Consider the following 26,544-nt stretch of genomic DNA (forward strand, 5'->3'; position numbering starts at 1 on the left):
TGCTGAAGGAACTGTGTTCCCCCCCAGTTAATGTCTTTTGTTCTAGAGTAGGTCACTTCTTTCTGGACACATGGCCACTGAGGAGTCACTTGGGATCCCAGGAGAGACCAGGGAGTCCACATACTTTATATACAGTGTGCTGCCACCACACCTGATGGGGTCCACTGCAGAGATGCTGTGTTCTGTCCCTAAATCAAAGAGGCCATCTGAGATGAGAGATTGGACCCAAGCATTAGATGGATTAGTCAAATTCCAGGCAATCGTGCTAGCAATAGAGAATTCCCCAGCCAAGAATGGAACTCATCTGTACATTGTTACAGATCCTTTGGCCACTGCCAATGATCTAGGTGCCTCAAGCACCAATCACAGCTCCTTATCCAAAGTTACCCCCTTTGGCATTAAGAAGTCTGAGAGTAATGCCTCACAATATCCAAGTCCAAATCAATGACAGTCCTTACTCTGTGCATATATTAAACCTCAGTCTGCAGAGGCTGTGTTCAGAGCGATAAATTGACTTCTGGGCACACTCTCACCTGGGATCTGATGGTATTAACCTTGGTCCTGTGAGTCCCCGCAATCCGTAACCACTTAGAGGCCTCTAACCTCAATGTTAGGCAATATTCATGGGACATCCCTTCTCTGCCATGGCTGCCTTAGTGACTGACCAAGGCATCTGATGTGAACAAACACACCATTGGTAATAAACTCAATAGACATAGTTTCCTGACCAAGGAAGGGGTCCATACAGCTGATGGCAAACAGACTTTGTAGGGCCCTTCACCCCCTCTACTGGCTACTTGCTATGCTCTAAACTTGGTAGATACTTATATACAAAAATTACTTATCCTATCACACATAACCCTTCTGAAACCAAAATGCAATCACTCACTGACACACAGTAGAAATTATTGATATCCACTCAATTCTGAAAAACCAGGCTGTTGAAAAAGGCGTTCACTGGCAGTCTCAGGACCCCAGTCTACAACCCTCATAGGATGTTCTAATGGCTTACTTAAAGCTTGCTTTCTTCTATACATAGGTCTTCCTGCTGTTCAGGGCATTATTCAGATTTAATCCACAGCCTTTGGGGCCAGTTACTTTGTTCTGGTCATCAGGCTTACTGTTATCTTATGAGTAGAGCCTTTCTATACTAGACATTCTGTCAGTGACATTTCTGGTCACTCCTACAGGTCTTTGGTTTATTGTCATAGTAGATCCTGGCCACCACATGTATATCCCACTCCCAGTTCTTCCTCCTAACATCATCCACAGACTGGGTAACCTACATGTCAGTATTTCATTTGGGGCACCCTCCTTCAAACCCCTCTGGCCCATCCAACACAAATGTGCTCTTTTCCTACAGTTTACAATCACAGACTCATCGTCGTTGGAGCCCCTGGCACTGACCTGGGCACACATAATGTCATTCAACAAACATATCATTAATGCCAATCAAGAAATGTCAAAAACTTTCAAAATACATGTAGTAGTCAGCTAATGCCTCAGGTGTTTTCCATGAAGAACAACTCTCTAGTGGACGTGGTAGCTGATGACCACTTGGCTTTGCACTATTTATGAGCCAGGGAGGGAGAGTTCTGTTCCCCTAGGAGGGCTGCTTGCTGCATGTGGGTGGAATACACTGGCAAAGTGCCACCAGTAACACAAATGAGACAGCAAATTAAAATAAACAACAACAACGTTATTGAAATATTTGAACAGAATTCCAGAACCATACTGACACACTTTCCTGGATCCCTCAAAATACCCGGGGATGACAGGATTCCAATGTTGTTTCGAAGCTTCATCATCTTAATTATGTTGCTTGTGTCACATGGCTTTTCAATTAATATTCAAATTTATTTCAATGAGATGTGGCAGCATTCAGTCTGTAAACTTAAGGAGTGAAAGAACTGACCTCATTTTTGATATCTGACTCTTAAGGGCTTCGGGTATCTGCTCACCTGTCTGGCCTACAGTGCATAACTAAGTTAGGAAGGGTGACACCTGCTCCTTTTCTTTTTGTGTCAGCAGGTGGGAGGGTCAAAACTTGAAAACCTGCAGCCTCCACTTATACACACATTAAATAGCCAAGCCATTCTTTACACAAGGCACCTGAAGTAGCTTACCCTTGCCCGACTCTCCTTAGAAAGTACCTTTGAGTAATAAGCATCTTTCTATTTTTTTAAATAAATTTATTTATTTTTGGCTGCATTGGGTCTTCATTGCGGCGCACAGGCTTTCTCTAGTTGCAGCAAACGGGGCTAGTCTTCTTTGAGGTGAGCGGGCTGCTCCTTGCAGTGGCTTCTCTTGTTGCGGAGCACGGGCTCTAGGTGTGTGGGCTTCAGTAGTTGTGGCATGCAGGCTCAGTAGTTGTGGCTCACAGGCTCTGTAGTTGTGGCTCACAGGCTCTAGAGCGCAGTCTCAGTTGTAGCACATGGGCTTAGTTGCTCCGTGACATGTGGGATCTTCCTGGACCAGGGCTTGAACCCATGTCCTCTGCATTGGCAGGTGGATTCTTAACCACTGCGCCACCAGGGAAGTCCAGCATCTTTCTTTTGATGCACTTGAGAACATCAGTGTTGACATCTGATCCCATTTTGGGTAAGGTGTTAATTCTGTCCCCAAAGGGCAATGATAAAACAGAAGGTAACACATGGAAAATGTCTTTAGGGTGACAAACATGTATTCAGGGTAAGATATTTTAGAACATGAGGAAAGAAATTCAAATACAGAGATCCAAGTATGAGCACAGAAGAAAAACTTTGAAACCACCTACATGGTCACTAGCAGAGGAATGAATAAGTGAAATGATAAACAGTCTTATAAAGGAAAAATACAGAACAGCACAACTGAATGGATGGTTTCTGCTCGGATATGTAAAGAGCTCTGAGAGATCATTGTTATCTTCACAACAAGAAAGAAAAACTAAACAACCTGAAAGGCAACACCTGTTCTTAGATTCATGAAAGATTTGAGTACATGGCAATCAATGCTCCCCAAATCAGAGACAGATAAATAGAACTGTCAGTTACCTGGAGGTGAAGCAACTGGAGCTAGTAACCTCTAGGAACATTTAAACTGGTAACTTGAATTTGCTGGAGACACAGATTGGACTACCTTGAGATTTAAAACATTTAGGGAGTCCAGTCTCAGGGAACCCCCCAAATTTATGAATTTTTCCTACAGGAGCCCAACCAGGTTCTCCTCATGAACGATGGAAAAACACTGCCTCATGCTTCATGCACGAATCAGGAAAACAATTTTGATAAGCATACAAAGCATTCTGTTCCCTGTAACTCGGGCTCTCAAAGAAAATTAACTTGCCAAAAACCTTATCTGAAATGGGGCAGAGCAGTCAGACAGCTCCCTGACCCTTCAGGTTTTCTCTGTGTCAAAAGGGAAGGAATGAATACTAAAAAACTGTTCCGAGGCTCATAGTCCAGGGATTCTGTCCTGCCAAAACATTACAGGTTCAATCATAAGAGAACATTTTCCCACACCAGTACCTTCCTACCGTATCAACAGGGCTCAGTATAAAAGGAGTGGATTAAAACAGAGTTTTAAGACACAGACTATTTAACATTGAGTTTCTAGGGATACCCAAACACAGCAGGGGAGATAAATACAAGGAGACTTGTATACAGCATAAGGTATAGTAAAAGGGAAACTTATAAACAGCTATATTAAGAAAGAAAGCTATCAAATTAACAACCTAAATTTACACCTCAAAAACTAGAAAAAGAACAAGCTAAACCTAAAGTATAAAATGAGTACTTTTCAAACTACAAAACATGATGAAAAGGAATTAAGACAAGTGTAAATAGGAAACATTCCAATTTCATGGTTCAGAAGAGTTAACACTGCTGAACTGGCACTACTTCACAAAATGATCTGAAGATTCAATGTAATACCTATTGTAATGCCAGCTATAATCTTTGTAAGAAATTGGCAAGTTGTTTCATAATTTTATATGAGTGGGGAAGACGCAGGGATGGATGGAAGGCTCAATCCTGTCAAAGGACAAATATTAAAATGGAGCCAGACTATTACAGATGGCGGGGTCACCTTAAGTGTCTTTGTTTCTAAACAAGGGTCACAATCTAGAATGGTCTGACAGACTTAAGCCAAGACCCTGACCCATATAGGACGTAAGACCCTATTGTTTCAGTGTCGCCTGATATGGGCCATCTTCCAGTCCTGTACTTACTTTATTCATTTGGGAATTTAATCAGCATTTCCCTGTACCTCCGCGTTCATAAAGAACTGGGCGAAAACAACACAGGCCGCCAGAAGCCGGAAAGAAGTTCCGTTTAAATGCAGACATCCTTTGCCGGATCAGGTCGCCGCCCACCCGCAGAGTCTGGTTCCGCAGACATGCATCTTCCTGCCCCGCTGTCACTCAAGCGTGGGGGGGCGAGGCCTCTCAAACTGTCCAATCAAGAACCCCGCTGGGGAAAGTGGGTGGGGACATGCACTGCATTGGCGCAGACATCCCTACTCGCCCCTAATCGTCTCTGTGGCTTTGCCGCAGTGTCCCTCACGCTGTGCTTTGCAGCGGTCGTGGGAGTCATAGGAGGGACTCGGGGAAACCTAGAAATGGTAAGTGCGCTGCCCAGCGATGTGGAGATGCGGTGCAGGGTCTGGTCGGAACCGGCCCTGGCAGGACCCGGGTCTGACCGCGGTCAACTCTGGGGTATGCGGACCCGAGCCGCGTGTGTCTCCGCTCGGACCTCAGTCCCCTCGGTCTGGCAGCGTGGGGGCGGGGCCGACAACCGGAACCCCGGGCGTCCTGTCCCGTCACTGCGCGCGGCGACTTGGGCCCTGACCCCGGAGCCTCTCTGGGCAGCTCTGCGCCCGCAGTTTGTCGTCTCCCCGAGACTGTGCGGTGACCACAGGGAGGGTCATCAGGGAACAGCTGTGATTGGGTCTCCGGGGATCGTGCGTGGGAGGAGCTGTGCTCTATGGAGTCCACAGTCTCTCCTTTCACGTTAGCGGGACTCGTTTTCTTCTGAGTTTTACGAGTGTTGTGGTTTTTAGAGCAGGGTTTCAAATTCACAGCTCTTGTTTCCCCAGCCTAGCTCTGGCAATAAATACCTCCTCCCATTCCCAAAGCCAGCTTCGCTTTTCCGATTCACAGCATCACTATCAACTATTTGTCCTCTGTGGTGCATTTCAAAGCGACCGAATATTTTAACTGTTTATCCTTTTCCCACAGAGCCATGGATGGCCCGTAAAGATTTATTTTTTTTATCTGTGGATGTTTTACATGTGAAGAAAGACGAATAACCACACGGAACCATGTTCATTTTATGAAAACCTTGTGCCTCTCCCCCAGAATCCTTACAGGACACATACATCCTATGGGAAGGCTTTTGGGTGGAGTTTATTTTTGTGGAAACTGTCAGCACTGCCTCTCCCTGGATTTGTAACTTTAAAGAGATTTACTGACTTAGTCTGCATTTTTCAATAAAGGAAAAACGTATTTAATCAATAGAGCTATAAGGACAGTATAAAATAGTTCCAAACAGGCAAGAAAGAGGTGACTCTGAGAGAAGATAAAATATTCTTGTATTACATTACATTTGTTAAGAGTTTTGGTTCCACTCTTTCTTTCCCTGAACGTGTGTAGTAAGTTTCTGAGGTCTGTGTTTACTTTTGGATATTTTCAAATGAAATTGCAGGGCTTAGACCAAAAGTGTTCAAGTGTAGTTAATTATTTACAAATGAATTTCTTGCCATGGAAATAATAATTAACTGACATCTTTTATTCTGGATGGAATAGATATTTGGGGTTTTCTGCTTGAACTACTAAAGTGCCTTACCATTTTCTTTCCTCCTTCCCACATAAACACTGGATTTAAATTATTCTGCTGTATTGTTCAAAAACTGGCTTTGTGTCATTTAAAATCTCAGGGATCCAAAGCAAGTCCAGGGAGAGTAGAGGCCTGTGGTAAGTGAGCCTCACTAAGGCCCCCTTGAGGTTGGAAAGGGAAGTACTGCAAAATCTAGTTGGTTCTTCCTGGGAAGCCTTACCCTTTCAGGTGTCCTCCCTGTTCGCATCCACCACAGAAGGAAACTTTATAGTGAGAGAAGATGCAGAGCTTTGGAAAGCTGGTGGTGCACCTGCACGTGGGGGTGGGGATGATGCCTTTTTTAGGTTGTAGTTGTAGTTCCGTAGGCCTAGACACTTTTAGACAGAGTGTTTGAGTTTTGCATCCACAGTGTACGTGCAGTTAGTGTAATTTGTACACACTGAGAGTCTGTGAAGATCAGGTGTTCTGTCTCATGGACAGAAGGTTTATGAATTGGGGAGTTCCTTTGGGTCAGAGCCTTAAACTGAATCAGCCTGAGAGTTTCCTGACTTGTGACAAGAGAAGCCTGGAGGAGGAGTGCTTCCATGCTTACAGGAGAGAAGAGGACATGTAGAGCTCCCAGAGATGATTCGTGTGGCTGCTAACCTGTCCCTACCCTCCTTCACCAGGGACTGACCCACTCTAGGGGTTCCATCTCAACCTGGAGTGTTTAGACACCAAGTCTGGAATATGTTCAACTTTCTGAAAATGGGGTTTTCTTCTGAATTTGAGGGAAGCAGCCTGCTTATCTGTTTTGATTTCAGTATTTGGATTCTTTTATCCAAAATATTGCAGCCCTTTAACTCTAGTTTGCACCAGCACTTGGGATTTTAAAATGTAAGTTGATCGAGAGATACGATGTAAGGCAAGAAAATTGTGGAGCCAAATAGGATTTTTATTCCATTTAGGCAAGAGAACCTCAAGATATGAGATGGGCATATTTAAGTTCTCAGGTGCTTTTTCATTTTTAGATCAGTGTATGTGCCTGTCCCTAGAGAAATTTGACATTTAAAAGGCTATTATACTATTCCTAAGGTAAATGAGTTCCTATTTTAATGAATGTGAGGAAAAAAACAATTGAATTTCTATTTTCATCGATATGAGGAAAATCCTCAAAGCCTCTGTAAATATTTGAAATTCTTAGTTTACTTCAGCTCTTACTTTGCAAGTCCTAGTGTATTAGAGTATGCCATTCGTTCCTGAAAACATCACCAGTGTGAAATATAGTGGAAGGACAAACTGTAAGGCCCCTAGTCCTTTTCGTTAGAAAGGGATTTGTAAATTATTTACAGTCTGCAGTCTTATACACCTTACTGTTTAAAGGATTAAGTCTTGGTGTGGTTTCCTATGTAGAAAAGTTAAAATTAAATTAATTTTTAAATGTAAAAGTTAATATAAAATAATTATTAAGCATAGCAAAATATGGCGTATAAATTTTTTTCTCCTTCTTTTAAATAAATAATTCATGGGAAGGTTAAAAAAATCCCTAAGATAGGAAACTAACTTAAGGCAACTCCCTGCCCACATATCCCACTCCACTTCTGTGCAAAGAACCAGTTTTGATTACTTCCATCGTCCTGCTATTGTTTCTTTATATAAAACCAAGTCATGTGAATGCACATTTTTCTTCTGTTTGTTCTTGGGTGGGGTGGTGGGGATCCACATATTTGATGTTTGACTACTGAAAACTTAAGCCTCACCCCTCCCTTTTCCCCTAGCGCTTCTTACCTGGGCAGGCTGATAAGAAAGCCTGGAAGCTCCTGCTCCATGAGCTGCTATTTGTTGGGGTCTCCTCCTGTGCACTCTCCTGCCCTATGTGGCACTGTTGATCCCAGCAACGCTGGGTTCTATATACAGAGGATTCTGAATTGGCAGTTTCTGTAATTCTTTGTCCTTTGGGAGCAGGAGTATGGGAATGGGGCCCTCCTTACAGTGTTTCTGGGTGGATGTCTTGGGTGTAACCCATCTATGTGTTTGAAGTGAAGATGTGTCTGAGGCTGGTGTCTCCCCAACTTTAGGAGGGGTTTAGTGTTACCAAGTTCAAGCTCATACTGCTCACTGTGTTACCCAAAAACTGGGTTCACCTCTTGGTGGGTGTTGAGCCAATAGACACAACCAAGCCAAAGATCGGGAGAAGGAAGGATTTATTATTACTTGCAGCAAGTAAGGAGAACACTGGGGATATTTCCCAAAGCATTGTCACCCTGAACAACAAAATTGGGGAAGTTTTAAGCTAAGGGTACATGCATATTCATGAAGGGGATTTAGCAGAGGAGAATTCAGCATAAAATTGGGGCAAAGGTCGACAGAGTCCAAGCTTTGGTTTATGAAGTCAAGAGGGTCAACATCATCATTCTGTCCTCCACCTGGCTGGGGGCCTTCGTTCCTGCAGAACTCAAAGATATATTATTTTGTATATATATCTATATCCCTTGAGGAGGAACTAGGACTCTGCTGTATCACTGCACTATTGTTTGACTACTTTTTCTCTGTTCTTTCATTCCTTTGTTCCTTAAGCTCATTGATTACTGAGACCTGTTCAAGGGCAAGCATTGTGGCCAGGCTTAGATCACAAAATGGCTTAGGCCAGAAATGGCTTCTCTTATGTCAAGAAAGCCAGGGTTCTTTTTCCCTGAGGTTCCCCTAACTTACCCGCTTACAGCTGCATGACAGGCCAATAAAATGAGACGTGAGGTGTTGGGGCAAGAAGTAGTGACTTTATTCTGAAAGTCAGCAAACCGAGAAGGTGGACTAACTTCCTAAAGAACCATCTTAATTCAGAAAAGAATTTAGGTTTCTTTTATGCTAGGAGGAGAAGTGAGAGGGCAGTTTTTCATCTTCTTGTGGCATTTTCCCAGGAGGCAGGAGGTCCCACCTCCTAAGTCACCCTTATCTGTAGATACCGTCTAGCCTTGGAAAACAGCTAGTCAAAAGTGCTGTTATTCTTAGGAATTAGGGTTTGGTTAATGATTATCATGCTATAGGGGATGAAGTTTAGGAGGACAAAGTAAAATACTTTAGTGCATTCTGTGAAGTTAGTACAGCTTAATCAGGTCAGTTAATAAAATATAGAAGGCCTGAGAATTCTCTGGTGGTCCAGTGGTTAGGACTCGGTGCTTTCACCACCGCTGTGGCCCAGGTTCAGCCCCTGGTCGGGAAGCTAAGATACCGCAAGCTGACTGGCTCGGCAAAGGGTGGGGGGGAATATATATATATATATATGTATATATATATGTATATATGTATATACATATACATACACACGCACACATACACACAAATTGTGTGTGTGTGTGTGTGTGTGTGTGTGTAAAAGGACTTTTGTAACAAGGCAAGAGAGCAAATAGCTCCTGTTACATTAGGGTGTTATGAATACTATTATACCCCGTGAATGAGGTGAGCCTAGGGGTTACTTCTTAAAGAGCAGTTATTTCAAAGAGAAAGAAAGAGAAGAGAAGGAAGGGAGCCAGTAGTTGGTGGACTGAGTATACTCTCCAAATACCAGAGGGCTCATCGGCAGCACCTCTGCTGCAGCTGCTTCTCCCTCTACTGCAACAAAGATCCTGACCCTCTGAGTTATTAGGGACGACACCATAACCTCACTGTGACAAAGCAAAGGAATTAGCTTTAACTGATTTAAGCTTGGGTTACTTAAATTATATGTCATGGAGGAAGAGACATGATACATCTTCACCTGGTTATCCTCAGGGAACCTCAGCGTCCTTGCCATTTCACAGCCTCTGCAGGTAGGATCTGCACTGCGTGCACTTTGCTCCAGGAGCACAGGTGTGACATCACACTAATGACGTCCTCCTCTGAGGATATTCGTTTCACACTCATTCAGAACTAGTATTGGAATGGGAGCTCATATGAGATGGATGGGCCATTGACCCATGCATAAGATAAGACCCTCATGCCTTGGTCAAGTTCCTGAAAATTCTTTGATAATCAGATGGCTGCTCCCTCTCTGACACTGTGAAGAAATGGTTATATAGTCTTTTTCAGTACCCACAAGATCTGCTGGGTCCTTTTGGTGTTGGGAGGCAACGTTTTCCTTGTTTACTAATTTTACTTGAGCCCATATTTGCTATTGCTTGGAAATTTGCCCACCTTGAGGTCACCCCTACCACAGAAGGCTCTAGACTGTGTTTAAATTGCCGTACAACAGCCATACATAACACTAACTTGTGTTAGAGTCCTCTTAGCCTCCTTCACTGTAGAGTTTTCAGTGACCTTTCATACCTCCTAGAGTTACCCACAATGGCCTTAAATTGTCCATAGGCTTCTGATGTAAGAAACTGCCCTGTGCCTCACACTGTTTGCCATTAGAGCTGCAGTGACTGTCACACACTAAGCTCTCTTGAAAATAAAGGGTCTCGGGGCTTCCCTGGTGGCGCAGTGGTTAAGAATCTGCCTGCCAATGCAAGGGACACAGGTTCAAGCCCTGGCCTGGGAAGATCCCACATGCCGCAGAGTAACTAAGCCCGTGTGCCAAACTACTGAGCGTGCGCTCTAGAGCCCGCGAGCCACAACTACTGAAGCCCGTGCGCCTAGAGCCCGTGCTCCCAACAAGAGAAGCCAGCACAATGAGAAGCCCGTGCACCACAACGAAGAGTAGCCCCCGCTCGCTGCAACCAGAGAAAGCCTGCGCACAGCAATGAAGAACCAACGCAGCCAAAAAGAAAAAAAAAAGAAAAGAAAGGGTCTCATAAGCACTGAGCTTGTGACCCTCTGCTGAGCTGCCCATTGTGCCTTTGACCCTAGAACTAGCACCCCATCGGGTTGGCATGCCTACCAGCACCACTGTGTGCAATGATGGAGCAAAACCTGTCCTGGTTTATGCCTCCTGCAGGAGAGTGGCCTGTTCTCTCTTCAGTCCATTAAAGGATGCTGTGGTCTTGGAAGAGGTCACTACTCCCCCAGATGGAGACTTCCCTCGGGAGTTTCTTGGTATTAACTGAATGCATAGCTCTGGGGTGTGCATAGACATTAAGGATGACAATATGCATTTGTGCATGATGAGCTCAGTGGAGAGTTGCTGCTCTTCATCCCTTGTGATATCCCTGATAAATGACCAAACCACACAGCTAACCAAACATCAGAGAGTCATCTTGATACTGGCCAAAAATTGGCCCCATCTACAGGTATTCACAGCCTTTTGGACGATGTCCAAGAATTGCCCCTTTGTATTAAAAGAAATGTTGGGATCTCTTGATTTAGAGATACCCAAAATAGAATTCAGGGTTATTCTCATCTGTACATATACTAGGTCCACAATATAGGGACTCACCAGGACACTCATCCATGTTGGAGTCCCAGACATGACTGGTAGTAACCGTGGCACTTCTCAGAAAATACAGTGCTGCTCTCCAACATGACATTCAGTTGAAGTTTCACTTCCGTTAACAGGTCTCAGGCTCATGGAGCACCATACTGGCTTATTGAAATAAGTTCAAATCAGTTGTATGAAAGGTGTCCCGTTTTGGTCATCAGTCATCAGGGGTGAATTGCAATGAGTCTGTCTTCAACTTTTTTTTTTTTCTAATTCACTTCAGTTTTCTTTTGGAGCAATTTTAGGCTTACAGAAAAAGAAAAATAGAGAGTACAGAGAGTTCCCACATAACCACTCTGCATCCACACGGTTTACACTATTTTTAAATCTTGTGTGTGGAACATTTGTTAAAATTGTTCAGTGAATGTTGATACATTAAAGTGTACAGTTTACAGTAGCATTGACTCCTTGTGTTAAAAGATCTATAGATCCTGGCAAATGTTTAATGACATATATCCTTCATTTCATTTCTGTATCCTATAGCGTAGTTTCATTTCCCTAAAAATCCTATATGCCCAACCTATTCATTCATTCTTCCCTTGAACCCTCAAATCCTTCACAATCAGAGATTTTTTTCTTGGCTCATAGTTTTGTCTTTTCCAGATTGTCACATACTTGGAATCATACAGTGTGTAGCTTTGTGAGATTAGCTTCTTTCACTTAGCAGTATACTTTTTTTTTTTTTTAATTCGGCTGCACGGCATGGGGAATCATACTTCCCCGACCAGGGATCGAACCCATGCCCCCTGCATTGGGAGCACGGAGTCTTAACCACTGGACCACCAGGGAAGTCCCTTTTGGGTTCCTCCATGTGTTTTCATGGCTTGATACCTTATTTCCTTTGGTATCCTTCAACCTTGCTCTGCTCTTATTAATTCCAAGAGTAATCTCTGTTGTAGATTCTTTCAGATCTTTTACATAGACAATCATGTCATATAGAACAAAGACAGTTTTATTTCTTGCTTCCCAATCTGTATATCTTTTATTTCCTTTTCTTTTCTCACTGCATTGACTAGGGCTTCTAGTACAGTGTGTTTTGTTTTTATTTTTTTCTTTGTGTGTGTGTGTGTGTGAGTGTGTGTGTTGTTTGTAGTACAGTGTTGAATAGGAGTGGTAAGAGGAATCTTCTTGCTCTGTTCCATTCCTGTCTTACCAGTAAAGCATCTAGTTTCCCACCACTAAGTATGATGTTAGCTCCAGGTGTCATGTAAATGTTCTTTCTCAAAAAGAGAGAGTTCCCCTCTATTATTAGTTTGTCATCCTAAATGGATATTGGATGGTGTCAAGTCCTTTTTCATGTTCATTTCCCCCTTCTTTCATTTCTGATATGAGTAATTTCTGTCTTCCCTCCTTTCTCTGTTATGTTGACTAGATATCACTTTTATTAAATTGATCTCATCAAAGGACGGCTTTTGGTGTTGAAAAGAGAAGAGTGTTCTTTTCCAATATATGTTAAATAATTTCAGATTTTTTGCTCCTTTAAATATTTCCACATTCTTTGATCTTCCAATCAAGCTTATCCTCAAAAGCACCACCAACTCTTTAATTTCTGTTTCCTGAGAGGTTTAGTTTTCCACTAATGGCTTCACAAAACCCACATCAAAACTCCACCAGCTTTCCATTTTCCATTACCACCAGTTCTTCATCTTTGCCATTATTTGGTGTTCTGAAGGTTTGTAATTTTAGCCATTGTAGGAAGTGTCGGGTGATATCTCATTCTTTTATTTTCAGTTTCCTGGTAATATATTAAGAATTTTTTCATGTGCTTATTTACCATCTGTATATCGTCAATAAAATGTGTGTTCAGATCTTTTGCTCATTTTTAATTAGGTTGTTTTCTTTTTGTTCAGTTTTAAGAGTCCTTTGGATGTTATGGATACCAGCACTTTATCATATAGATGATTTTCAAGGATTTTCTGCCGGTCTGTGGCTTGTGTTTTCATTCTCTTAGCACTGTGTTTCACTGAGCAGGGGTTTCTCGCTTTAATGAAGTCAAAGTTATTTTTTATCTTTTGGATCTTGCATTTGCTTTTGTATCTAAAAATTAATCACCAAAACCAAGGTCACCTAGATTTTCTCATATGTTATCTTTTTGGAATGTTGTAGTTTTACATTTTACACTAACTACTCTGACCCATTTTGGGTTAATTATTATTTTTTTTTTTGGGGGGGGTGCGCGGGCCTCTCACTGCTGTGGCCTCTCCCGTTGCGGAGCACAGGCTCCGAACGTGCAGGCTCAGCGGCCATGGCTCACGGGCCCAGCCGCTCCGCGGCATATGGGATCTTCCCAGACCGGGGCACGAACCCGTGTCCCCTGCATCGGCAGGCGGACTCTCAACCACTGCGCCACCAGGGAAGCCCTGGGTTAATTTTTATGAAAGGTTTTAAATCTCTGTCTAGATTCATTTCTTCGTTCTGCATGTGGATATCCAATTTTTCCAGCATTATTTGTTGAAAAGACTAAATTTTTTCTAAATTAAATATTGCCTTTGGTCCTTCGTCAAAGTTGAGTTCAGTATTATGTGTGGATCTGTAGGAAAGCACTTGACTTGTGCATGTTAACGTTTTAATCTTCAACCTTCCTCTACTCTCTTAGTAGTTCAAGGTCTTTTTTTTTTTTTTTTTTTTTGCTCTTGGAATTCTTTGAGGTTTTCTCCAAAGACAGTCTTGTCATATGCCAGCCAAGGCAGTTTTTATTTCTTCTCATTTTTTATACTTTTTATTTACTTTTCCTGTCTGATTGCATTAGCTAAAAATTCCAGTATAAGATTGATAAAGGAATGGTGAGAGGGGACATCCTTGCCTTCTTCTTGATGTTACCGGAAAGGATCTAGGTCTTTCTGTATAGTCCATTTATATTAAACAAGAGGCCAGTTGATGTAGAAGTAGATGTGGGCAGAGGGGAAGCATTCTCTAGGACACTGATTTGATCTCAATCTTTTAGTGATCCTGTATCTCTGGGTTTGACTTTCTGTGATACAATGAGAAGGATGTTTGGTCTTTGTCCCGCATTCCTAGCAAAAACTTTTGAAGTCCTTGGAATGACTTGAGTAATAAGGGTGATAGAGTGTCTTTTTTTTTAAGTAAATTATGGAACCTGATGGTGTGTCAAGGAAATCTATGATTTGTAGACGGCTGAATAGAAACGTTGGTAACCAAAGCACACCATTTGTGTCTGGCATCTGAAGTAGAGGCATTGTCTAGTACTGAGCGCTTAAATCTATAGAGTGTAACATATGTGAGTTAGTGTTAGAATTGAATTGAACTGTTGGACATCTATTTGGTGACAGAGAGTTGGAGAAGTGGCATTGGGACACCACATATTTGTTGTTAGGAGGGGAAAAAAACACTGTTATCCTCAGAGGTGCCCCCACCTTTGAGAGCAGAAAATGCTAAAAGAGACTCACGTTGGCTATTTCCCTACAGCCACAGGTCTGTTAGGCTCTAGCAAAATCCCAGTTAGTTGCACGCTTGTGAAATGGGTTGTTTTCAGGACAGGCTTGTTAAAAAGAAGAAACTATTCTGGGTATATTTTTATTTATTTATTTATTTTTATTTGTTTATTTTTACAGTTGATTTACAGTATTATATTAGTTTCAGGTGTACAGCATAGTGATTCAGTATTTTTATAAAAATATGGAACACTTCATTAATTTGCATGTCATCCTGCTGATCTTCTCTGTATTGTTCCAATTTTATTTAAAAATTTTTATTGGAGTACAGTTGATTTACAATGTTGTTTTAGTTTCAGGTGTCTGGGTGTACTTTTTTGTTTCTATTTCTAATTTGGAGACAGCAGTTTACCCTGTGACCTCAGTTCTCTGGTGGAAGAGTTGTTGCTTTTAAGTTTCTTGGCTTTTTTTCTTCTGAGGACTAGAAGGTACCAGAAGCTGACTTCCAAGCTCCTTAGATACCAGACCATAGATAAGAAGTCTCTGACTCCTTTTTTTGATGTTTGACTGCTAACAACTTTAAACCTTACTTCCTCTTTCTTTCATCTACTTGTGCCCACATCTGTACATGGTGATAAGAAAACCTCAGTCTCCCTTCCTTTGATTCTGGCAAGTGATTGAATCCACAGAAGGCCTTGCTCGTGTACTTGAATTCTCACCCTATACCATCCCCTAAGCTCAATAAAAAAACCCAGGCCAGGCTCCTTTCCTTCTTTCCTTGATGTCTCAAGGCATTTTTCACCTTCTTCAGAGGCTTCCTTTCCTTTTCCCAAACACTTCCATTATAGAAGTAAGAAACCCCTTTCATGCTCTTTACGTGTGTATGTGTTATCATCAGTGCAGACATCTGAACTAAATCTCGGGCGAGGCTTCATCTGTCTTTGCAGGAGACCATAACAGTTACAGAATAGGTAACATGCTGCACTTTTTGCAGTACTCTTTGCTTTACTGTTTTATTGATAAAACCTTCAGATCTGTTGATATTAGTGTATGCCACCCTTGTATATCTCTCCAAGTGCAACTATGCAATAAATTCTGTGGACATTGTTGGGAATTGCTGGGCTGTAAATAGTGATCAAGTTCATATTCACAGGAAATAGCAATGGAGTATATCACTTGGCCATTCCATTCCTCCATTTGTGCATAATTTAATGATTTTTCCCCCAATGGTCTTCAACACTTGGGATTTTCTTTTTCTTCTTCTTCTTTCTTTTTTCTTGGCTGCTTTGGGTCTTCGTTGCTGCGCGCGGGCTTTCTCTAGTTGTGGCAAGTGGGGGCTACTCTTCGTTGCAGTGCGCAGGCTTCTCATTGCAGTGGCTTCTCTTGTGGAGCATGGGCTCTAGGGCACGCAGGCTTCAGTAGTTGTGGCATGCAGGCTCAGTAGTTGTGGAGCACAGGCTTAGTTGCTCCGTGGTATGTGGGATTTTCCCAGACCAGGGATTGAACCTGTTCCCCTGCACTGGCAGGCAGATTCTTAACCACTGCACCACCAGGGAAGTCCAACACTTGAGATTATTAAATTGACTAAGTTTTGTTCTAATCACTGTGAAATGGGATTTACTGGACATATTAGTGTCCTATTACCCAGTTGCCAAGGTGATAGACATTTTTTCATATATTGTCCTTTTCATATCTGTTAAATATGTTTTGCTTCTTTTTCCATTTTAAAATTGTCTCTGTTCATTTTAACTCTACAAAGTAGCCCTTTTCTATTTTTATATCTGTGTGCATTGCAGATATTTTCCTTTTCATGTAATTTTTTTTTTTTTTTTTTTTTTTGCGGTACGCGGGCCTCTCACTGTTGTGGCCTCTCCCGTTGTGGAGCACAGGCTCCGGACGCACAGGCTCAGCAGCCATGGCTCACGGGCCCAGCCGCTCCATGGCATGTGGGACATTTCCGGACCGGGGCACGAACCCGTGTCCCCTGCATCGGCAGGCGGACTCTAAACCACTGCGCCACCAGGGAAGCCCTATGTATCTTTTAACTACTTTAATTTTAATACATTTGAATTTGTCTTTGTCTTTATAGATCATTCTTTTGCTTATATGAGATACTCTTTCTATTCTTCTATCAATAAAACATTTACCTGTGACTTCTAAAAGTGGTCTAGTTTTATCTTTCACATTTAAGTCTACAATGAGGAGGCCATTGTCTATGGAATGAAGGGAAATATGCTGCATTTTTCCAACTGGATAATAGTTTGTCCCTTATGTAGTCAAGTGTTCATGATATTTGCCACTACTCTCCTATTCTGTCCTTGAACAACTTTCCATATTAAATGCTGGTCTATGGAAGACACTTTTCCTTTCCTTTGTTCTGTTTGTTTTTCTTTCTGCTAATACTTGTATCCTCTGAATTACCATAGAGGTGTGTTAGGTAGACTGCCATGTTTTTCCATAGAAGACTTTGTCCATTTTTGGACATTCCTTCTTTGTATTAGGTTTGGAGGAGTAGCTTTTATCGAGTCCTAAAAACTGTTTTAGGTATTTGCAAAACTTAATAAATGTATCATTTGGGAGAGATGACATCTGGGCGACGCTGAATTCTTTCTAAGAACACATGCCATCATTTACTTACTTCAGTCTACTTTAACATTACCCAATAATTTAAAAAAAATTTTTTACATGAGGATCATTAAATATTTTGTATTAGTCTTGTTTAGTATTGAATTAAATTTGGTGTGGAGGAAACCAGAAGCAAGCTCTCAAATGTTGTCTCTTGGTGTTACCACGTAGGATGGGCTCAGTTCTCCAAGTAACAGATTAGAGACTCAGTGACCATAGTTGTTTAGGGAGGTGGGTGCTGATCAGGTAGGCATCTTCTGCTGAACATGACACAAAATTGCCACTCTCCAAAGGAAAACAGGAGTTTACCATATACACTTTAGGCTCACTGAGGCACTTTTATCTGTAAGGTTGGTCAGCTTACTCCCAAAAATCACAGATCCCAGATACTAGTGAAAGATGAAATTTGTGAGCAAGCATTTCTAAGGCTAAGCATTCTTGGGCCTGCTAATGTTCACTGTCTTTTGCACACTGGGTAGTTGGATTTTGTTATGAGCAAGTGCTGTTGTTCCAGTGAAGAAAGAGTAATTAGGGCTGCCCTAGGCCGCTCCTCTTACTCCCTGGACCCACAACAAGAGAGGTGTTCCTTCGTTGATGTTGCTCTACCAAACAAGCTAATTCTAGCATCAGAATTGATGGATGGGAGCCTTTTTTCTGTTCCCTTCACATGGACATCAACGGGTAATTGGTCTCTTTCAGGGACCAGCATTTAGGAAATTATGCCACTGGGGAATTCCTATACCTAGGATGGGCTGTCATGCTGCTGTGCCCCACCTGGGAGCTCAGAAATGAGAGAAGGTGGGAGGACAGCCTCTAGAGTGGCTGGTCAGGTATCACTTGCTGATATAAGAGAAAAGGGTTTTGTGGGTTTTTTTGAGAAAGCACTGTTGAACTCTTTATGTATTTTTATAATTTGTGCAAATTCACCATGAAACCATTGAAGATTTTAATGAAGCCCTTGCAAACTTTGTCTTAACCTGTTCCCCAAGGTCATCAAGGCCCAGATTATAGTTGTATGATTCTGCCAAAATGAGGTCTTCTGTGATCTTATCATCTCAGTATGGGTGTTCTAAAAATTGTTCAGAAGCCATCCCAAGGCACATGAATGTAGGGATTTTGTGGAGGTGTGAGTTGTCCTGTTTTCCTCCTCATGTCTCGGCTCTGACTCTGAATAACTTCCTAGCCCCATGAAATGAGACAGAGAAAGGAAAGCAAAACTGAGTATGTGATAAATATTATATAAATTTTAATTTATACTCCTCCACAAGAATATTTTCATTCACCCACCTGGATCTGACTACTTCTGTTAGCCTGGAGTACTTCAGGACAATATGACTAGCTGGATCTTGTTACAGGTTGGATTTCCACAGGACTTTTGGCCTTGTGTCTGATGATGAGAATAGAAAGAAAACCTTCCAGTTCTTCACTGTGTTGTTATTTGTTAAAACCTCATGCTGATGTGAACCTGTGCTCGTATAGTGCTGCACGATATGGTGGGTACTAAAGAGGGAATGAGAAAGTTTTTATCAGAATGAACTGGTGTGCTTAAAATGGATTATTTCTTTCATCTGTATAGCAAGTTTCTCTTATTTCTCCAAGGTGCTCTATGTCTTGACAGAGAGGAATAAAGACTTGAAGTGATCACAGTACAAATGTAGCAGTAAATTCCTTGTGTTCATGATGCTCTTGAATTCATGAGGGAGTGTCACCATAGAGTGAGAGTTCTAATGACAAAGTTATAGAACAAATGTTGGGAGACCGCAGAGTCATATGTGAACTTCCTATGAATTGAGTATAGATTGCTGGTGCTCTTCATTCTGTCCATTCTCTCACATACGTATTGGGGATGTTTTAGGATTCAGTGACCTTTGAGGATGTGAGTGTGAAGTTCACCACAGAGGAGTGGGCTCTGCTGGATCTATCCCAGAAGAAACTCTACAGAGATGTGATGCAGGAAACCTTTAAGAACTTGACCTCAATAGGTAGGGATGATGACATTCTTACTTAATTACTTAGTCAATTAGAGAACCAGTGTTGCTTGCTTATCAACATTTTCAAGAGGTGAAATGTGGAAAGGGACTACATTAGTAAATAAACCAGGCATGGTCATAGTTCATCATGGACCTGTCATGTAACAACTTTTCTCTGATATTTTATAACTTATAATGATTTTTGTTGTTGTTGGTCTGCATTTTAGGAGAAAAATGGGAAGACCCTGATACTGAAGATCAGTATGAAAATCATGGGACAAATCTAAGGTGAGTTATACTCACATGAGAAAACAATGTCCCGTGACAGAATGTTAGTATGCCATGATATTTTTTGTTTTATTCAAGTACAGTTGATTTACAATGTTGTGTTAGTTTCAGGTGTACAGCAAAGTGATTCAGTTATACGTATATATATATCCATTCTCTTTCCAATTCTTTTCCATTATAGGGTATTCCAAGATATTGAATATAGTTCCCTGTGCTATACAGCAAGTCTTTTTGTTTATCTGTTTTATATAGAGTAGTGTGTATCTGTTAATCTCAAATTCCCAATTTATCCCTCCCCCACCCTTTCCCCTTTGGTAACCATAGTTTGTTTTCTATGTCTGTGAGTCTATTTCTGTTTTATATATAAGTTCATTTGTATCATTTTTTTGGATTCCACGTGTAAGTGATACCACATTTTCTTTATCCATTCATCCGTGATGGACATTTAGGTTACTTCCATGTCTTGGGTGTTGTAAATAGTGCTGCTATGAATACTGGGTGCATGTTTCTTTTCGAATTAGAGTGTTTGTCTTTTCCAGATATATGCCCAGGAGTGGGATTGCTGGATCATATGGTAATTCTATTCTTACTTTTTTATGGAACCTCCATACTGTTCTCCAGAGTGGCTGCACCAATTAACATTCCTACCAGCAGTGTAGGAGGGTTCCCTTTTCTCCACACCCCCTCCAGCATTTGTAGACTTTTTAATATGGCCATTCTGGCCGGTGTGAGGTGATACCTCGTAGTTTTGATTTGCATTTCTCTGATAATTAGTGGTGTGGAGCATCTTCTCATGTGCCTGTTGGCCATCTGTGTGTCTTCTTTGGAGAAATGTCTGTTTCAGTCTTCTGCCCATTTTTTGATTGGGTCCTTTGGTGTTTTGATATTGAGCTGTATGAGCTATTTGTATATTTTGGAAATTAATCCCTTGTCAGTTGCATCGTTTGCAGATACTCTCTCCTATTCAGTAGGTTGTCTTTTCATTTTGTTTATGGTTTCCTTTGCTGTGCAAAAGCTTTTAAATTTCATTAGATTCCATTTGCTTATTTTTGCTTTTGTTTCCATTACTCTAGGAGACAGATCCAAAAAAAATATTGCTGCGATTTATGTCAAAGAGTGTTCTGCCTATGTTTTTCTCTAGGAGTTTTATAGTATCCAGTCTTACATTTAGGTCTTTAATCCATTTTGAGTTTATTTTTGTATATGGTGTTAGAGAATGTTCTAGTTTCATTCTTTTACATGTGGCTGTCCAGTTTTCCCAGCACCACATGTTGAAGACACTGTCTTTTCTCTATTGTATATTCTTGCCTTTTTTGTCATAGATTAATTGACCATAAGTGCATGAGTTTATTTCTGGGCTTTCTATCCTTTTCCATTGATCTATGGTCTGCTTTTGTGCTAGCACCATACTGTTTTGATTACTGTGGCTTTGTAGTATAGTCTGAAGTCAGGGAGCCTGATTCCTCTAGCTTCTTTCTTCTCTCTCAAGATTGTTTATGCCATGACATTGTAAAACAAAGAAATAAAATAAATCATTCCAGCCTTAAAATTAATGAATCTTAGAATTTTTGCATCAAACCTTTTTTCTCAAATGTGTCCTAAATGTTGAGTGTTTGAAAAATAGTACACTTGGAATCAGTATTCAGAATCACCATTTATGAATATTACTGTTTTGATAATTGCTATGATTATCTTGCAGAACTTTAGTAAATTCACTTTCAATCAGAATGTGCAGAAAATGTGCACTTTCCTTTAAAATGGTAAAATTTTCATTGTCATAACTATTACTAAATATAATTAATAAACAATTCATTAATAATATCCTTCTTATTTTTTACAGCAGTCATATGGTAGAGAGACTCTGTAAAAATAATGAAGGTAGTCAGTATGGGGAAACATTTAGCCAAATTTCAAATCATAATCAGAAAAAGAAAACTGGAATAAAACTATGTGAATTCAGTGTATGTGGACGAATCTTCATGCGTCATTCATCCTTTAATAGGCACATGACATCTCGCACTACACCCAAACCACGTGAGTATCAGGAATATGAGGAGAAGCCATATAAATGCAAGGAATGTGGGAAAGCCTTCAAGCATCGTCAGTCCAGACATACCCATGAGAAGATTCACACTGGGGAGAAACCCTATGATTGTAAGAAATGTGGGAAGGCCTTCAAGCTTCGCCAGTCTATTCAAAGGCATGAAAGGATTCACACTGGAGAGAAACCCTATGAGTGTAGAAGATGTGGAAAAGCCTTCAGATATCACCACAACTTTCAAAAACATGAACAAACTCATACTGGAGAGAAACCCTATAGATGTAAGCACTGTGGTAAAGCTCTCAGTTCTCTCAGATACTGTCGAATTCATGAAATAACGCACACTGGAGAGAAACCTTATAAATGTAAGCAATGTGGTAAAGCTTTCAATTGTCCCAGTTACTTTATAAAACATGAGAGAACTCATAGTGGATTGAAACCATATGAATGCAAGCAGTGTGGTAAAGCCTTCAGTTGTGCCAGTTACATTCGAAGACATGAAAGGACACATACTGGAGAAAAGCCCTATGAATGTAAAAAATGTGGTAAAACCTTTAGTTGTTCAAGTTCCTTTCGAAAACATGAGAGAACTCATACTGGAGAGAAACCCTATGAATGTAAGCAATGTGGTAAAGCCTTCAGTTATTCCAGATCCTTTCGAAGTCATGAAAGGAGACACAGTGGGGAAAAGCCCTATACGTGTAAAAATTGTGGTAAAGCTTTCAGTTGTCCAAATTCCTGTCGAAAACATGAGAGGACTCATTCTGGACAGAAACCCTATGTATGTAAGGAATGTAGGAAAACCTTCAGTTATCTTGCCAAATTTCAAAGACACATGATGAAGCATACTGGAGATGGACCTTATAAATGTAAAGACTGTGGGAAAGTCTTTGATTGTCCCAATTACTTTCGTTGTCATGAAAGGACTCACAGTGGAGAAAAGCCATATAAGTGTATGGAATGTGGTAAGGCCTTCAGTTTTCTATGTTGTCGTCAAATACATGAAAAAAGTCATACTGGGGAGAGGCCCTATGAATGTAAGCAATGTGGTAAAGCCTTCACTTATCTCAGTTCCATTCGAAAACACGAAAGAACTCATACTGGAGAGAAACCCTATGAATGTAAGGAATGTGGAAAGGCCTTTATTTATCCCTCAAATGTTCAAAGACACATGATAATGCATACTGGTGATGGACCTTGCAAATGTAAGGATTGTGGGAAAGCCTTTGATTGTCCCAGTTCTTTACAAGCACATAAAAACACTCACACTGGAGAGAAACCCTATCAATGTAAAACTTGTAGTAAAGCCTTCAGTTGTCCCAGTTCTTTTCAAAGCCATGAAAAAACTCATAATGGAGAATAGCACTATGAATGTAAGGAATGTGTGAAAGCCTTTATTTTTCCCAGTTCATTCCAAATACATAAAAGAGCTCACACTGGAGAGAAACCGTATTTTTGCAAACAGTATGGCAAAGCTTTCTGCACTCTCTGTTATATTCAGATACATGAAAGAACTCGTACTAGACAGAAACTGAATGTAAGGAATGTGGGGAAGCCTTCATGTATCACACGTTTCCAAGGACACATGAGAGTGCACACTGGAGAGAAACAGTATATATGTAAGGAATGTGGGAAAGCCTTCAGTCCCATTTCCTTGGAAAGCCACGAAAGAACTTGCACTGGAGAGAATTGTATTGAATGTAAACTATGTAGGAAAACCTTCACTTGCCCCACATCCTTACAAAACTACGTGAAAATGTACATGCGGGGCTTCCCTGGTGGCGCAGTGGTTGAGAGTCCGCCTGCCTATGCAGGGGACACAGGTTCATGCCCCGGTGCGGGAAGATCCCACATGCCGCGGAGCAGCTGGGCCTGTGAGCCATGGCCACTGAGCCTGCGCATCTGGAGCCTGTGCTCCTCAACGGGAGAGGCCACAACAGTGAGAGGCCCGCGTACCACAAAAAAAAAAAAAATGTACACGCGTTAGAAACTTTGTAACTGAAAAATTAGGGAAACTTTTCAATTTTAACAAATATTTTCAAAGTCATATGAAAACTGCACTGAAGAGAAATTATCTCCATGTAAGTACTATGGGTACGCTGTCTGAAAATTCACAACATGAAAGAAATGTTATAAATTTTCTTTGTAATTGACTCATTCTTAAAGTGATTCTCTCTAGTATGGATTTCTAATTAGTTTTCAAAGTACACATTGAAGTGAGATAATTTTGTAGATACTCATTAAGCAAGAGTTCCTTAAAAATTAATAGGTAGTCTTTTAGTTATTTAGTAATTTTTTGTGTGTCTATTTTGAAGTCTATTGGAACCATGAATTGAAGTTTATTTCTAGTATGCAAGTAGGTTTAATTTTTACCTAATTTTGTAAGTTATATGTAAGGAAAAGAACATTGAAAAATGCCGGTTTGGTTTTTTTTTCCTGCTGGCTTCCTGTGGCAAGTACTGGATATGCCTTATTCATTTATATATATATATATATATATATATATATATATATATATATATATATATATATATATATATATATATATATATTCCATCTTATTTAGCAGAAAACTAACTTTTTATTGCTTAAAGATCCTTATTCTATTTTCCATGGAATATATAATTGCTATATACTTGTAAGTATGCAAAGTTTATCATAGTGCAGTCTCTTGTGAATTATCTTTATCTTTTGTCCTTTACACTTTGTCATTTCTTTTGGTTGGGATTTGGACTATGGAATTTACATTAAGAAGAGAGACGGGGCTTCCCTGGTGGCACAGTGGTTGAGAGTCCACCTGCCGATGCAGGGGACACGGGTTCGTGCCCCGGTCTGGGAGGACCTCACATGCCACGGAGCGGCTGGGCCCGTGAGCCATGGCCACTGAGCCTGCGCGTCCGGAGTCTGTGCTCCACAACGGGAGAGGCCACAACAATGAGAGGCCCGCATACTGAAAAAAAAAAAAAAAAGAAGAGAGACGTGTGAAAGGACAATAAAATTTAGATTTGGCAATGTCCCTTGATCCTGTTATATTAATGTGAGTAACATGAACTACATTTTCTAGAATGTGTTGCCTTATGATCCCATGTGAGAAGTCACCAAAGCCTAACTTACATGAAACTTGGAATGCAGAAATGAAGTATGATTTAGTCAGGTTTTGAAGTCACCTGTATGGAAGGAGACAGAAGCATAGGGCCTTTGTAGACACTTGCTTCCAGCCCGTTTTCCACATTATTTTCCCTATCAGTCAAGTATATCCTCAAAACCACCGTAGACTGCTTGACTTCCACTTGATCTGAGCTGTAGGCTTCTACAGTTGTCCCCAAATTCAACATTAAAGATCCAATACAGTTTGGATTTTCCTGCAAGCTCTCATGTGTCCACCTTGTAAGAAATTTAGACTGTCATGGTTAAGAATATTCTCTGAAGCACTGAGTGCCCTGTTCTCTAGATCTTATTTGTATAAGGTCTAATTTGTAAGCACCTTGTTCTGTTTATACTGCTCCTGACTATGTGCTCCCCATTCCACTATGACAGTTACAGTGGTACAGTCCAAAAGAACTACATGAGAGTTTGTTCCTCTACTGCACTGTGCAGTGACTGCTCTGATGCAGTCCTTCTGTGTAGCATCAGCACCTTCCTCATATCCGGCAGGTTCTGTGTGTTTCCTGTTATTCATAGCTGAGTGTAATCCCTAATATGTCTTCAGTCATGTTTTATTGTATTTAATTTAAAGTGTGGGGCTTCCCTGGTGGCACAGTGGTTGGGAGTCTGCCTGCTGATGCGGGGGACGCGGGTTCATGCCCCGGTCCATGGGGATCCCATGTACCACGGGGTGGCTGGGCCCGTGGGCCATGGCTGCTGGGCCTGCGCATCCGGAGCCTGTGTTCTGCGGCGGGAGAGGCCACAACAGTGAGAGGCCTGCATACTGCAAAAAAAAAAAAAAAAAAAAAGTCAGGACTTTTTGTCATGTCAGGACTCAGCCCACCCACCAGCAGTGTTGCCAGTCATCGCCACAATTTAAAATCTCATGGGTGCAAATTAGACACTGATGTCAAGGAGAAAGGGTTCAGTTAAGAAGGTGGAACCACCATGGGAGGAATCAATGAGGTCTAGGCGAGTATGATTCCACAACTGGAGAAATTATAAAAATATCTAGCAAAATCGATTTTATTTTTTATTTATTTATTTAATTTATTTACTTTTGGCTGTGTTGGGTCTTGGTTGCTGCACACGGGCTTTCCCTAGTTGCGGCAAGTGGGGCTACTCTTGGTTGAGGTGCACAGGCTTCTCGTTGTGGTGGCTTCTCTTGTGGAGCACGGGCTCTAGGCGCACGGGCTTCAGTAGTTGTGGCACGCAGGTTCAGTAGTTATGGCTCACGGGCTCTAGAGCGCAGGCTCAGTAGTTGTGGTGCACAGGCTTAGTTGCTCCGCGGCATGTGGGATCTTCTCAGACCAGGGCTTGAACCCATGTCCCCTGCATTGGCAGGGGATTCGTAACCACTGCCCCACCAGGGAAGCCCCCAAAATAGACTTTGAAGCAAAAAATATATAATTAGAGATAATGAGGAAAATTATATCATGCCTAAGGAGTCAAAGTTTATAGTTTGCATCTAAAATAGTACATAGAAATGTTTCTATTTGCCATTAATGCCTATGTTAACAAGAGATCGCAAATCAATAACCTAACCTTTTACCTTCTTGACCTGAAACAAATAGACTACAAGATACTACTCTAGCCAAGGTGAGTTTATTCAGGATCAGCGGAGCACTGCAACTCGTGGTCTGCAACATGGTGAGTCACATTGCAGGTTCCTGCACAGCAAGGGAAGGTGAACGCTTGTGTAGAGCAGAAAAGAAAGTTGGAAGGGCTGTAATAAACAGAGCATCAGTGACTTTTCATTGGCTGAGTCCTTGCCAGGAAAGAAGAGGTATCTTTCTTCTTTCCTGTTGGGCTCTACTGTCACTGCAGGATGTGAGAGCTCCCCCTTGTGGTCTGCCCACTCTATTTGAGGTTTCTGTGTATTCATTTTTTCCATTTTCCC

The 26,544-nt window shown here is 41.3% G+C and overlaps 1 long non-coding RNA gene across 1 annotated transcript; it reads left to right on the plus strand.

Moving 5' to 3' along the window:
- The first annotated feature begins 4,512 nt into the window (after positions 1-4,512).
- Positions 4,513-19,519, plus strand: LOC309821269. Its single transcript, XR_014296585.1, has 3 exons — positions 4,513-4,599; positions 19,057-19,183; positions 19,399-19,519. It is a non-coding gene; the product is annotated as an uncharacterized lncRNA (long non-coding RNA).
- Positions 19,520-26,544: the final 7,025 nt, after the last annotated feature.

The sequence above is a fragment of the Grampus griseus genome (assembly GCF_964374135.1).
Source record: "Grampus griseus genome assembly, chromosome: 3".
Taxonomy (NCBI): domain Eukaryota; kingdom Metazoa; phylum Chordata; class Mammalia; order Artiodactyla; family Delphinidae; genus Grampus; species Grampus griseus.